The sequence below is a fragment of the Diospyros lotus genome, chromosome 8 (genome assembly GCF_014633365.1).
Source record: "Diospyros lotus cultivar Yz01 chromosome 8, ASM1463336v1, whole genome shotgun sequence".
Classification (NCBI taxonomy): Eukaryota; Viridiplantae; Streptophyta; class Magnoliopsida; order Ericales; family Ebenaceae; genus Diospyros; species Diospyros lotus.
In genome coordinates this window covers 25,471,194-25,482,727 of record NC_068345.1, presented here as the reverse complement: position 1 = coordinate 25,482,727, position 11,534 = coordinate 25,471,194, and positions in this window count along the sequence as shown.

Genomic DNA, 11,534 nt, shown 5'->3' with positions numbered 1-11,534 from the left:
TTCGGGGGTAACCCAATGATGGTAGAGGAGAATAACGTGGAGAGGCCGTAGGGTTAGCACATAGCTTCCCATCCACATGGATTTCCAACTCCTAAATTGGAAATACCAATGTTCGATGGGGTGAGCCTGAAGTGGTGGGTGCGCAAGTGCTAGAGGATGTTCAACTTCTATAGGGTGCTAGAGCAGCAGCGTGTGACTCTTGCAGTAGCATACCTAAACAATGCAAGGGATGCATGGTTTCAGGGGTGGATCGGAACTAAGGAAGGTTATCGATGGACAAAATTTATAGAGGACCTCTGCGAGAGGTTTGGAGATCATAATATGATGGATGTGGTCAAGGAGTTCAATAAACTCCAACAGGAAGGAACGGTGCAGGGATATCAATCAAAATTTGAGGAGCTTAAGTCCCTCATGATCATTTTGTACCCCCACTGACTGAGGGGTATTTTGTTTCTAGCTTTGTGAGTGGATTAAGTGAAGAATTAAAGCCCACTGTCAAAATGCAGTAGCCAAGAATGGTTAAGCAAGCCTTACAATGTGCAAGGATTCAGGAGCTAACGGTAGAAGCATTAATGAAGAAACATAGAGGGTAGATTAGGGCCTTGAATGTGGGAATGAATTCAATGGGAAACAGAGGAGTAGGAAAAGAAGGAAGTAAGATGATACAAGGGAAGTAAGATGATACAAGGAAATGCAGGTGGGGGACAATCCTCTGCCTTAACTCTAGTACCTCTAAATAGTGGGAGGTTCGTCGAACAGAGGAGAAAAGTAGGACTATTTTTATTGTGGGGATCGGTATACTCCCAGACATCAGTGCATGAGGCAACTCCAACTCATAGAAGGAGATGAAGATATGGAGGAGCAAGAGGAAGAAATGTGTCATGGTCCTAGGTAACCTAGGACTAGAATGAAAATTGGAAGGATCTGATATAGTGAAGGTTAAGAACAGAATATATAGAAGGGAAGTTGAAGAAGAATGGGGGGAGAAATTAGAGAGAATTGAGGGAGAGCAGTAGAGAGAAATGAGAGGGAGATTTGAGAGAATTCTTAAAGAGAGAATGGGGGTTTCATTAATCAATTCAAGCATATCCTCTCTTCTTACAATGGGCCTTTTTTATAAGCATAGTAGCTAGTTGCTTAACTAATTTCTAACAGCATCCTAACAACACCCATGTACTTCTAATAACTTGTAAAAATATCATAACAAACCATTGCAACCCTATTACAATGATGCCCTTCTATTATTCCTTGGTTGATCTTATTCTCAAGCTTCTTTTCCCCTATTTGTTTCTTCTGGCCAATTGAAAATGCAGCCTTCTTTGGAATAATAGAATGGCATCATTGTAATAGGGTTGTAATGGTTTGTTAGGATATTTTTATAAGTTGTTAGAAGCACATGGGTGCTATTAGGATGCTGTTAGAAATTAGTTAAAAAACTAGCTACTATGCTTATAAAAAAGGCCTATTGTAAGAAGAGAGGATATGCTTGAATTGATTAATGAAACTCTCATTCTTTCTCTAAGAATTCTCTCAAATCTCCCTCTCATTTCTCTCTACTGCTCTCCCTTAATTCTCTCTAATTTCTCCCCCCATTCTTTTTCAATTTCCCTTCTATATATTATGTTCTTGACCTTCACTATATTGGATCCTTTTGATTTCCATTCTAGTCCTAGGCTAAACCCTAGGACCATGACAAAATGTTACCTCAAGGCAGTGAAGAAGGGGAAGAAAACATAGAGATATCTCTCCATGTCGTCCGAGGTCTAGCCAACAACAAGATTATACGAGTGGAAGGGAAATCCAAGGACCACCGGTTAATGGTCTTAATAGATAGTGGAAACACTCATAGCTTCCTTGATGAGGGGACGACCAAGAAGTTAAAATGTGAGTTGACAGGGACACAACCCTTGTTAGTAACGGTGGCCAATGGTAATAAGGTGATGTGTCGATTAGCGTGTGACGGGTTTTGCTAGGAGATGCATGGGGAGCCTTTTGAAGTTGATTTAAGACTATTGAAGTTAGGGGGTGCAATATAATCCTAGGTGTGGACTGGATGAAGGGTGTGAGCCTTATCAGCTTTGACTTCAATCCAATGGAAGTTAGATTTGAGAAGGACGGTAGGAGATTGACACTCACAAGAAGTCTAGAAACAAGGGTCTATAAAATGATTACCAGGAGGAGATTGTAGAAGGTCTTAAAGTCCAAATGGACTCAGGTGGCCCAGCTATTTTCGATTGAGGTAGTGGAACATGGAGAAGGGAATACCGAGTAGCCAGAAGCAAAGATTACTACCTAATCTCAACCTTAGCAGGTACACGAAATAGACTTCCTTAATAAACTCTTGTTTTAATTTAAGGACCTATTTGATGAACCTCAAACACTGCCACCTTACCGACCTTTTGATCATTCTATTGCTTTAAAACCAAATACTGAACCCATCAATATTCGAGCCTATAGATATCCTCCCAAACAGAAAGTAGAAATTAAGAACTTGATTAAGGATATGTTGGCTAGGTCAATTATTCGGCCAAGTCTAAGCCCCTATTCCTCACCTATACTACTAGCCAAGAAAAAAGTTGGGAACTGGCGCTTCTGCATAGACTACCGCCAGCTCAATTCCCAAACTGTCAAAAATAAGTACCCTATCCCTATAATCGAAGACCCCCTTGATGAGCTTAAACACGCCAAAGTATTCACCAAATTAGACCTAAGATCAGGGTATCATCAGATATGTATGAACCCTAATGATATCTCTAAAACAACCTTCTCTACTCATCAAGGACACTACAAATTTTTAGTAATGCCCTTTGGTTTGACCAACGCCCCTGCTACCTTCCAAGCCTTAATGAATCACATATTTGAACCCTACCTCCGCAAGTTTGTGTTAGTATTTTTTAATGGCATTCTCATCTATAGCCCTTCATTCTCACATCACCTCACCCATTTGAGAATTCTTTTAAAGGTCATGAGATTCAACCAACTGTTTATTAAAAGTTTAAGTGTTCTTTTGCCCAACCAAAGGTAGAATACTTGGGATATGTCATATCTGGTGTAGGAGTTGGCACTGATTCCACCAAAATAGTTGTAATGTTATCATGGTCAAGGCCCATATCAGTAAATCCCTTGAGGGGATTTTCGGGCCTCACAGGCTATTATAGGAGGTTCCTTAAAGACTATGGGGCGATCAGCAGACCACTCACCAATTTGCTTAAAAAAGAAGGGTTTCGATGGGATGAGAAAGCAAAAGAGGCATTTGAGAGGCTTAAGAAGGCAATGAGTGAAGACCCTACCTTGGGTCTTCTTGACTTCTCCAAACCTTTCACTTTAGAAACTAACGCTAGCAGCACTGGAGTAGGAGCAGTACTATCCCAATAGGGGAGGCCCCTAGCTTTCATTAGCAAAGCTTTGAGTCCAAGGCATCAAGGACTCAATGCCTATAACAAAGAGCTGATGGTGATGTTGATTGCAAATGACAAATGGCTCCACTATTTGGAAAGTGGACAATTCATCATAAAAAATGACCATGAGAGCCTCAAATTCCTCCTATAATAGAGGCACACGCATCTACAGAAGAAGGGGATGGAAAGATTAATGGGGTTGAACTACATTATCCAATACCGAAAGGGAAAGGAGAACAAAGTCGCAAATGCACTGTCCAGATGTGTAGAAGAAGCACTGACGACCTCCATCACAACCATGATACCTGACTGGTATTAGGAGGTTAGTGATAGCTATGCACGAGATGAATAGGCTAAAGGCATAATGGAACAGCTTACTATAAATCCAACCTCAAAACTCGGGTTCACCCTAAAAAATGGAGTATTGAGATACCAAGGCAGATTGGTAGTGGGAAACCAGGAGGAGTTAAAGGGAAAGATTCTAGAGACACTGCATGGCTCTCCTCTAGGAGGCCATTCTAGGGTGCAAGGTACCTATCAAAGGGTAAAATTGATGTTCTTTTGGCCTAAGCTCAAGAAATATGTTATGGAATTTGTGTTGAGATGTGATGCATGCAGGAGATGCAAGCACAAAACAGTAGCCCAACCTAGGTTACTCCAGCTGCTACCCATTCCTACCCAAGCATGAACCAATATTTCAATGGACTTTGTGGAAGGATTACCAAATCCCAAAGGCCAGGATTGTATACTAGTGGTGGTTGATAGATTCACTAAATTCTCCCATTTCATTGGCTTAACTCATCCTTTCACCGCCCAGGAGGTAGCTTGCATCTTCCTTAACAAAGTAGTGCAACTACATGGTGTTCCCCAAACCATAGTGTCGGATAGAGATAAAGTCTTTACCAGTCTTTTCTCGAATGAGTTGTTCAAGAGCTTGGGGGCTAAGTCACACAAGAGTTCAGCTTATCACCCAGAATCAGATGGCCAAACTGAACGAGTGAATCAATACCTAGAAACATACTTGAGATGCCTATGTTTCTTACAACCTAAGGGATGGCATCACTGGCAATCATTGGCTCAATGGTGGTATAATTCTTGCCACCACAGCGCCATTAAGATGACCCATTTCGAGGCCTTATCTGGGTATAAGCCACCTCTACTGCTAACATTAGCAGGGGAGGTAACCATGGAAACAGTGGAATCCTACTTACAGCAAAGGCAACAAGTGTTGCAGGTGTTGAAAAAGGAATTAGCCAGTGCTCAGAATCGCACAAAGCAGTTTGCTGATAGAATTTGGACCGGCCAAGAGTTTGAGGAGGGCAATCTAGTCTACCTAAAAGTCAGAAAGACCCACCGGCAGATCTTGGCCCCAGGTCAAAACTCTAAATTGAGCCCCAGATACTTTGGTCACTATCCTATTGCAGCAAGGATCGGCAGGGTAGGCTACAAACTGTAGCTTCCACCGAAGTCCCAAATCCACCCCGTGTTCCATGTTTCACTTTCGAAAAAGTCGATCGGGACTCATGCAACCAGCACTGACCCACCTACTCTCTTAATTGAACCTACAGAGGTTTCGAAGCCTATAGCTATTGTGGATAGGCGCATTATACACCGACATGGGGCCCCATTGATGCAAGTTCTAATTCGCTAGTCCAATCTCCATCTAGAGAACAACAATTGGGAGTACGTTCCCCAGCTACTTACTCAGTTTCCTATGGTGGCTGGCCTATTGTGAACTTCTTGAGTGATATCTTACTCTTCTGATCAGGTAGTTTTGATAATGACAAATAATGTAATTAATGTATTTTATGTACTTTATGTGCTCTAAAATCAATTTCATGAAGTTTCGCAAAAAGAAATGAAGTTGGGCTATTTTGAGTCAAAGTCTTAGATTAAGTTTGTAAATTGGTTCAATCCTAAACAAAATTAAGTGGGCAAAGTTTTCTAGTTTATTATGCAAGATTGGTCGACTAACAGGTTGTTTTTTTCTTTTTAAAGCTTGACCTGGTCACCTAAGTTTTAGGATATGTCAACCAAGAGTATGCTTATTTATGTCTTGGTCAACTAACTATATGCTTGGTCGACTAACAGTGTATATGTTATGACTTGGTCGACTAACTCTTTAAGTCTGTCGACAGAGGGATAGCCATAGTCGACTAAGTGCCATGCCTGTTTTTGTCTTGGTCGACTAAGTGCCCTATTTTTTTTTTTTTTTATGACTTGGTCGACTAACCTATTTTGTCTGTCAACCAAGCTTATTATTTTATCTGATTCTATCAACTAAATCTTTTTTGTAAAAATCATAACAGCTAGTTTTTATCGCATTAAATGCTCGACTAACCATCTCAACGGCTCAATTTTTGTATTTTTGCACCATCAACTATAAATAGGTGGTTGAAGGATCATTGAAGGCGGCTGAAAAATACTTTAGTACTATTAACTACAGAGCATTCATTTGTTATTGCGCTTTCAATTTGTACTCTCTCTTGCTTTTCATTTTGAGGCTTTGCATTCAACTGTTTCATTCATTAAGAGCCTCGCATTTATTGTAGAGAGGGTTTGTATTAAGAGTTTTTAACTCTTAGATTTATTTTCGTTGTATTTGTTACAGTTTACCTAGCATAAGCTAGAGGGCCTATTCGAGTGGGAGGTTTGTAAATTTCCTAGTAGTGGACTAGAGGACCTACTCGGTTTGAGTAGGGGGTTTATAGTGGACTTATTTCAAAATCCTTAGTAGGAAGCTAAGGTGTTGGACTAGGCTTGGAATGATTAACCATTATAAATCATCGTCTCTTGTGTTTGTGCTTTATGTTTGATTGTTCTTTTCAGCATCTCTATATTCCCTACTTAATTTGTGTATTTAACCTCTCATTCATAAAGATTTCATATTCATTATTCTTAAGATGAGAGTCTTCACACAGTTAATACCTCATCTTGCCATTTCAAGATCTTGAGGTTTAACAAAGCCACGGTCTTCACAAACGACATCTCTATTTCTCTAAAGAATTTTTTTAGGGAAAAAGGAATTATTTTTTTATACCAATTCACCCCCCTCTTAGTGTGTGCCATAGCATTTCAATCCTATCATTGAGGACAAGAAGTTGCTAAAGGGGAGGGTAGTTGTCATGAGAGTGATTGTTGTCTTGATGTCACGAGAATGGTTGAATAATGGAGGGCGCAAGTGTAACTAACAATTGTAGAATGTAGCAGGAAGATTGGTTAGTTAGTTAAGAAAGTTGATTTTAAATTTTTGTAAATAAGGCAAGTAGCCTTTGGCGCCTAAGGATAGGTAGGAGTAGTATATATAGCTCTAATGCCATCCTCCCAAACTTACTTAGAGAATTATCAGTACATTCATTCTCTCCTGCCATTTCTCTCTTGATCTCTCTCTCTCTTTCTCTCTCGCTCTCTCGTCTTCTTCGAACCTTCTCATTACTTCTACATTCCTCTCAGCTAAAGAGGAATTTAGCTTGTCAGAATCGAAGTTCTGACATCCACCACCCGAGTAAACAAGTTTTTCCTTCAATCTAATGCATCCTCAACCCTTTTAAGGAGTTAGTGGAAGCCTCCTCATGTGCTAAATCCTTCTAGAAGAGTTCTCACCATCTAACCCCCTTTAGACCGCCTCAACTGGGTGGCCTAGAAAGTTGTGCCCAGATAGAAACGGTCGACAGCCTTGAGGGACCTATCAATAGCTTCCTACTTCCCAGGTGAACGATCGACAATTTGAGGAATCTGATCGACAGTTTGGGCATTCAATAAAACAATTGACAGCCTTGGAAAAATCAATCGATCGCTACCTCCTACCACCAAGCCCCTTGAGTATCTAGCAAGTATCATAACACCAATGCCACTATGAAAGTCAAATGACACGACAACCTAACCCCGTTAACCGATTGTTACATTTGAGGTTTGAAAAGTCAAAATAAATGAAGTTATTATAAAGGGATGGAAAAGTGAAAACAAGAAAGTATAGTGATGTTTGAAAAGTCAAAGAAAGAAAAAGGGATTAAAGTTAAATGTTGAAAAGTTAAAATTGGGGGATTGGAAAGGGGTTGTCGTGTATATATATAAATATGTTATATGTTATATTAAATTGATATATGTATAAATGGGTATATTATATAATATGTGTATGTATATAAATATAGGGGTATAAAAGGAAGAAATTGGACATTTCTAGGGTGTCTTTGTCTTAGTGTGCAAGCTTCTTCTTCCCTTCCTTCTTCATCTCTTTCTCTCATTCTCTTGTTCTCTCTTTCTCTTTCTGCTCTTCGAAGCTTTTGGAAGTGGAGGGTGAAAGCTCCAGCACCTTTGTTCTTCGGTTTAGTAGCGGCCCTATTCTGTTGCCTTTTTCCTTCTTTGGTTTAGCCGTCTGAAAATACCTCAAGGCAAGTTCTTATTCCTCTTTTCCTTTCCGATACAAGTTCCTAATCCCCTTTTCAATTCAAGATCATTGTTTCTTTCATTTCTTTGGGGTTTTGTTCTCAAAGCCCCATTTTTAGTTAAAATGGGTTTCACTTCTTTATTTTGTAAATCTTGTGGTTTTTCTTGGATTCTTGATGAAGCTTATTAAAAGTCTAAATAAGGTCTAAATTCACCCTATATTTTCAAAGGAATGATGTTTTTTCTTGATTAAAGTTAAGATCAACGCAAGAGTTTGGTGTATTTTGCATGTATTTTTGGTTTTGTGTGTGTTGTTTGTGTTGCAGGGTGTTCTGTCGGTCGACCGTTTGGTCATGTTTGAGGGTGTTTGAGGAAGGTTCATTCTAGTGGTTGACCGTTGTGTCCTTGTCTGTCGACCGTTTAGTGATGTCTATAAAAGGTGAACATTAGTGGTCGACCAATTTGTCCAAGGTTGTCAATCATTTGGAGTCTGTGAGAGGAAACTGTCAACTGGCCCATGTGGGTTATCGACTGATGCTTCAAAGCTATCGATCGGCCCTACTAACCCAATGCTTCAAAAGTCGTGATTATTAATAATGTGTTCATTCATTAATTTCACATTATGGTTAGTTATCTTTGGGGTAAAAATACAACCATGAGTATTAAGTTGTGCATTACTTATGATCTTTCATGAATTTATAAATGTGTTGAAACTGCCTATGTGTGCATAATGATGAGTTAATATATAACCATGTGGAGTATTTGCTTGGGGAAATTTATAAGTGCATGACCATGTATGAGTATATGCATATGCATTAAAGATGCTTAAGTGTTGCATGGTAACTAATGTGCGCAATAGATAATATCCGTGAGGTATACCCATAAGCTTGGTAGACAAAAGTCTAGCGTAATGGAGCTTCGACTCATTATGCTCGCCTAGTGAAAACTAGTGTGTGGGAACTTCGGCTCATTATGCTCGCCTGGTAAAAACCAATGTGTGGAATGACTTCGGTCCACAAGTTAATAAATATGCTTACATGTACTTATGTGGGCACAAAGGCCGTATATGGGCATATGTATTCATGTATTCATTTTTATATGTTGTGGGAAGCATAATATGGGTGCATATAATGTAACGAGTGATTTTATTTTAATTTGGTTCTTATTGCTTCATGTCTATTTAAATTATACTTGTTGAGCCTTGTGGCTCGTACTTGCTTTTGCGTCATTCCAAACAAGGGAAAAGCTAAAGAATGGGGCAACCCCAGTGAAGCTTGAACCTCGTGGAATAGTGATGTGTACAAAGCAATCCCGACCAAAAGGATACTTTTTAGAGAAGAAGATATTAGTTTAATTTTGTATTCAGATTTTAGTTGCCATTTTTGAGATGTATGAGTGGTAAGCCCTAAAGTGTTTGTTAAATGAATGGTTTTGTAAATATTATTTTAGCTTCTGTTGTTTAATGAGAATGATGTGAATGTTTTTATTTAAGTTATGCTTGTGCCAATACTCTTGGCGACTTCCTCTCCAATTTTCCCTAGTAACGGGATCTTCGGGAGTGGGGTTTCCACATATAAAGCTTGGTTGGTAGCTAAAGGATACTATCAGCGTAGGGGTTGATTATGATGAGACCTTTTCACCAGTTGCGATGCTTAAGTCCATCAAAATGATGTTAGCTATTGTTGCATACTATGACTATGGAATTTAGCATATGGACATCAAAATGGCAACCACGTGATTTTGAGTCTATCAATACACATCAAGTATGTTTACTGAAAAGATCAATTTATGGTCTAAAACAAGTTTGAAGGAGCTGAAACATCCGTTTTGTAATATCCCAATTTTAAATAAATAAATATGATGGTATTTGGTGAAATATTATACTTCGTGACATTAAGAGAATCTAGGAGACAGTTTAAAGATCTCAAATAACCGAATTAGCAAGAGGGAATACCTCGGTACGTACATATCCAAAAAGAAAGAGATATCTATGACAAACGTATTAAGATTTTTAAAGCCAAAAGAAACCAAATCGGAGACTATTTTAGGTACAATTTCAATACAGCTTAGAAAATTGAATTAGCATAAGAGACTTCCGAAAAGACACTAGAACCTCGAGAAGAGTTAAATTTTGCATAAGGAACAACCTTGAAGAGGGTTTGGGGTAAAATGATCAAGTTTTCTAGCAAGTGTGATTTCGCATAAGTTTCGGGCCTAAGTGTAATTTTTGAATTTTGGTCAAAAAAGGTAAAAAAAAAAAAACTCAGAAAGCCTAAGGTGAAAGAGAAAGTTCTAGGAGTCATTGTGGAATTTTCAGGAACTCAACGGGAATCTCGAAAAGGCCTAAAAGAGACTTAGAAAATTTAGGGGGTCAAAATGCAAAAAAAAAAAAAAGAAAAGAAAAGAAAAATGAAGAAGGTGGAGCATTCGTGGCTGCCGTGGCCACTGCCACCACCGGCCAACCTTTGGCTGACGCCGTTAAGGCCATCTAAGGGTACCAAAATGGGCCCCACGACATGGCGGGATGATAGGAGTAGGTGAGGATTGAGATTGGTCAGGTATGGCTGTGATGGGACGGAACAATGGCGTGGTATGGCCGAGAGGTTGCTAGAAATTGGGTAGGGGATTTTGTGAGGATTTAGCACGATTTGAGGCAAGGTAAGGCCTCACCAAGCATTTATAACTTATATTTGACTAGGTATGGTGTCATTAGGCTTCGAAATCGTGTATAAATAGCGAGGTTGGGATGGCCGAATACACCATAAATCAAACCTCAAATCGTGCTCGTTTGAAGACAAATCAGAGGTCATGAACAAAGGGCTTTTTCTCTCGAGGGTGTGAGGGTTGTTTCTGGAAATTTTGGGAGACTTTTAGAGTATTTTGAGGGGTATTCGAGGAAAGCTCGAGGTGGTGGCCGAACCTGGTCTGAAATTTGGCATTTTGGGGTATCTATGATCGTCGTTTCGGGCCAAGAAAGGTACCTTTAGGAGCAATTGGATGAGGCCTATCGAGCGGTGCAAAGAAATCCAAGTTTGGGTAATCATCGTTGATCAAAATTTTGGGGAAGACGATCTACGCGTGTCTGTTACACGCTAATCAACCTATCAGACCATGCACCAGCACCTGGGTCGCGTGCCAGGTCCTTTTCTTTTTGAAATTTTTTTATTATTTTTAAAAAATTATTATAGGATTTATGGTATAAAAAAATTGGAAAAATGTTCGAGTAGGTATTTATTTTGGAATTTTTTGAGAAGAAAATAGGAGAAAAATATGAGAAAAAATATGAAAAATAGATTATTGAAAGCCTTGGATAAATCATAAATGTGATGGCCAAGAGCTATTAAGGTGCCAAGATTCGATCAAGAGAGTGATTGTTAGATCTTAGCATGCAAATCGAGGTGATCGCGAATTTATTTCAAAGGATACAATTTGAAAGTAACCTTAAATCCTGATTTTATGGTTTATCATGTTTGTTATGCCTTGATGTGAATATGACATGTAGATTTCAGTTACATGTTATGATAAAATGTGTATATGTACACGATATTATTATTGATCATGCATCCCATAAGAGTTTGAGAGTATGGGCTGACATCACTATTATTCCAAGAGTGCACCCATACACCTCGGCATGTTGTAGGAAGTCATAAAAATGGGGAGTAGCATTAAGGTGTGGTCAGCTCAAATCGAAAGGAAAAGGAAAATGATATTTTGCATACTGCATTCATGCACAAAATATGTTTATTGTAC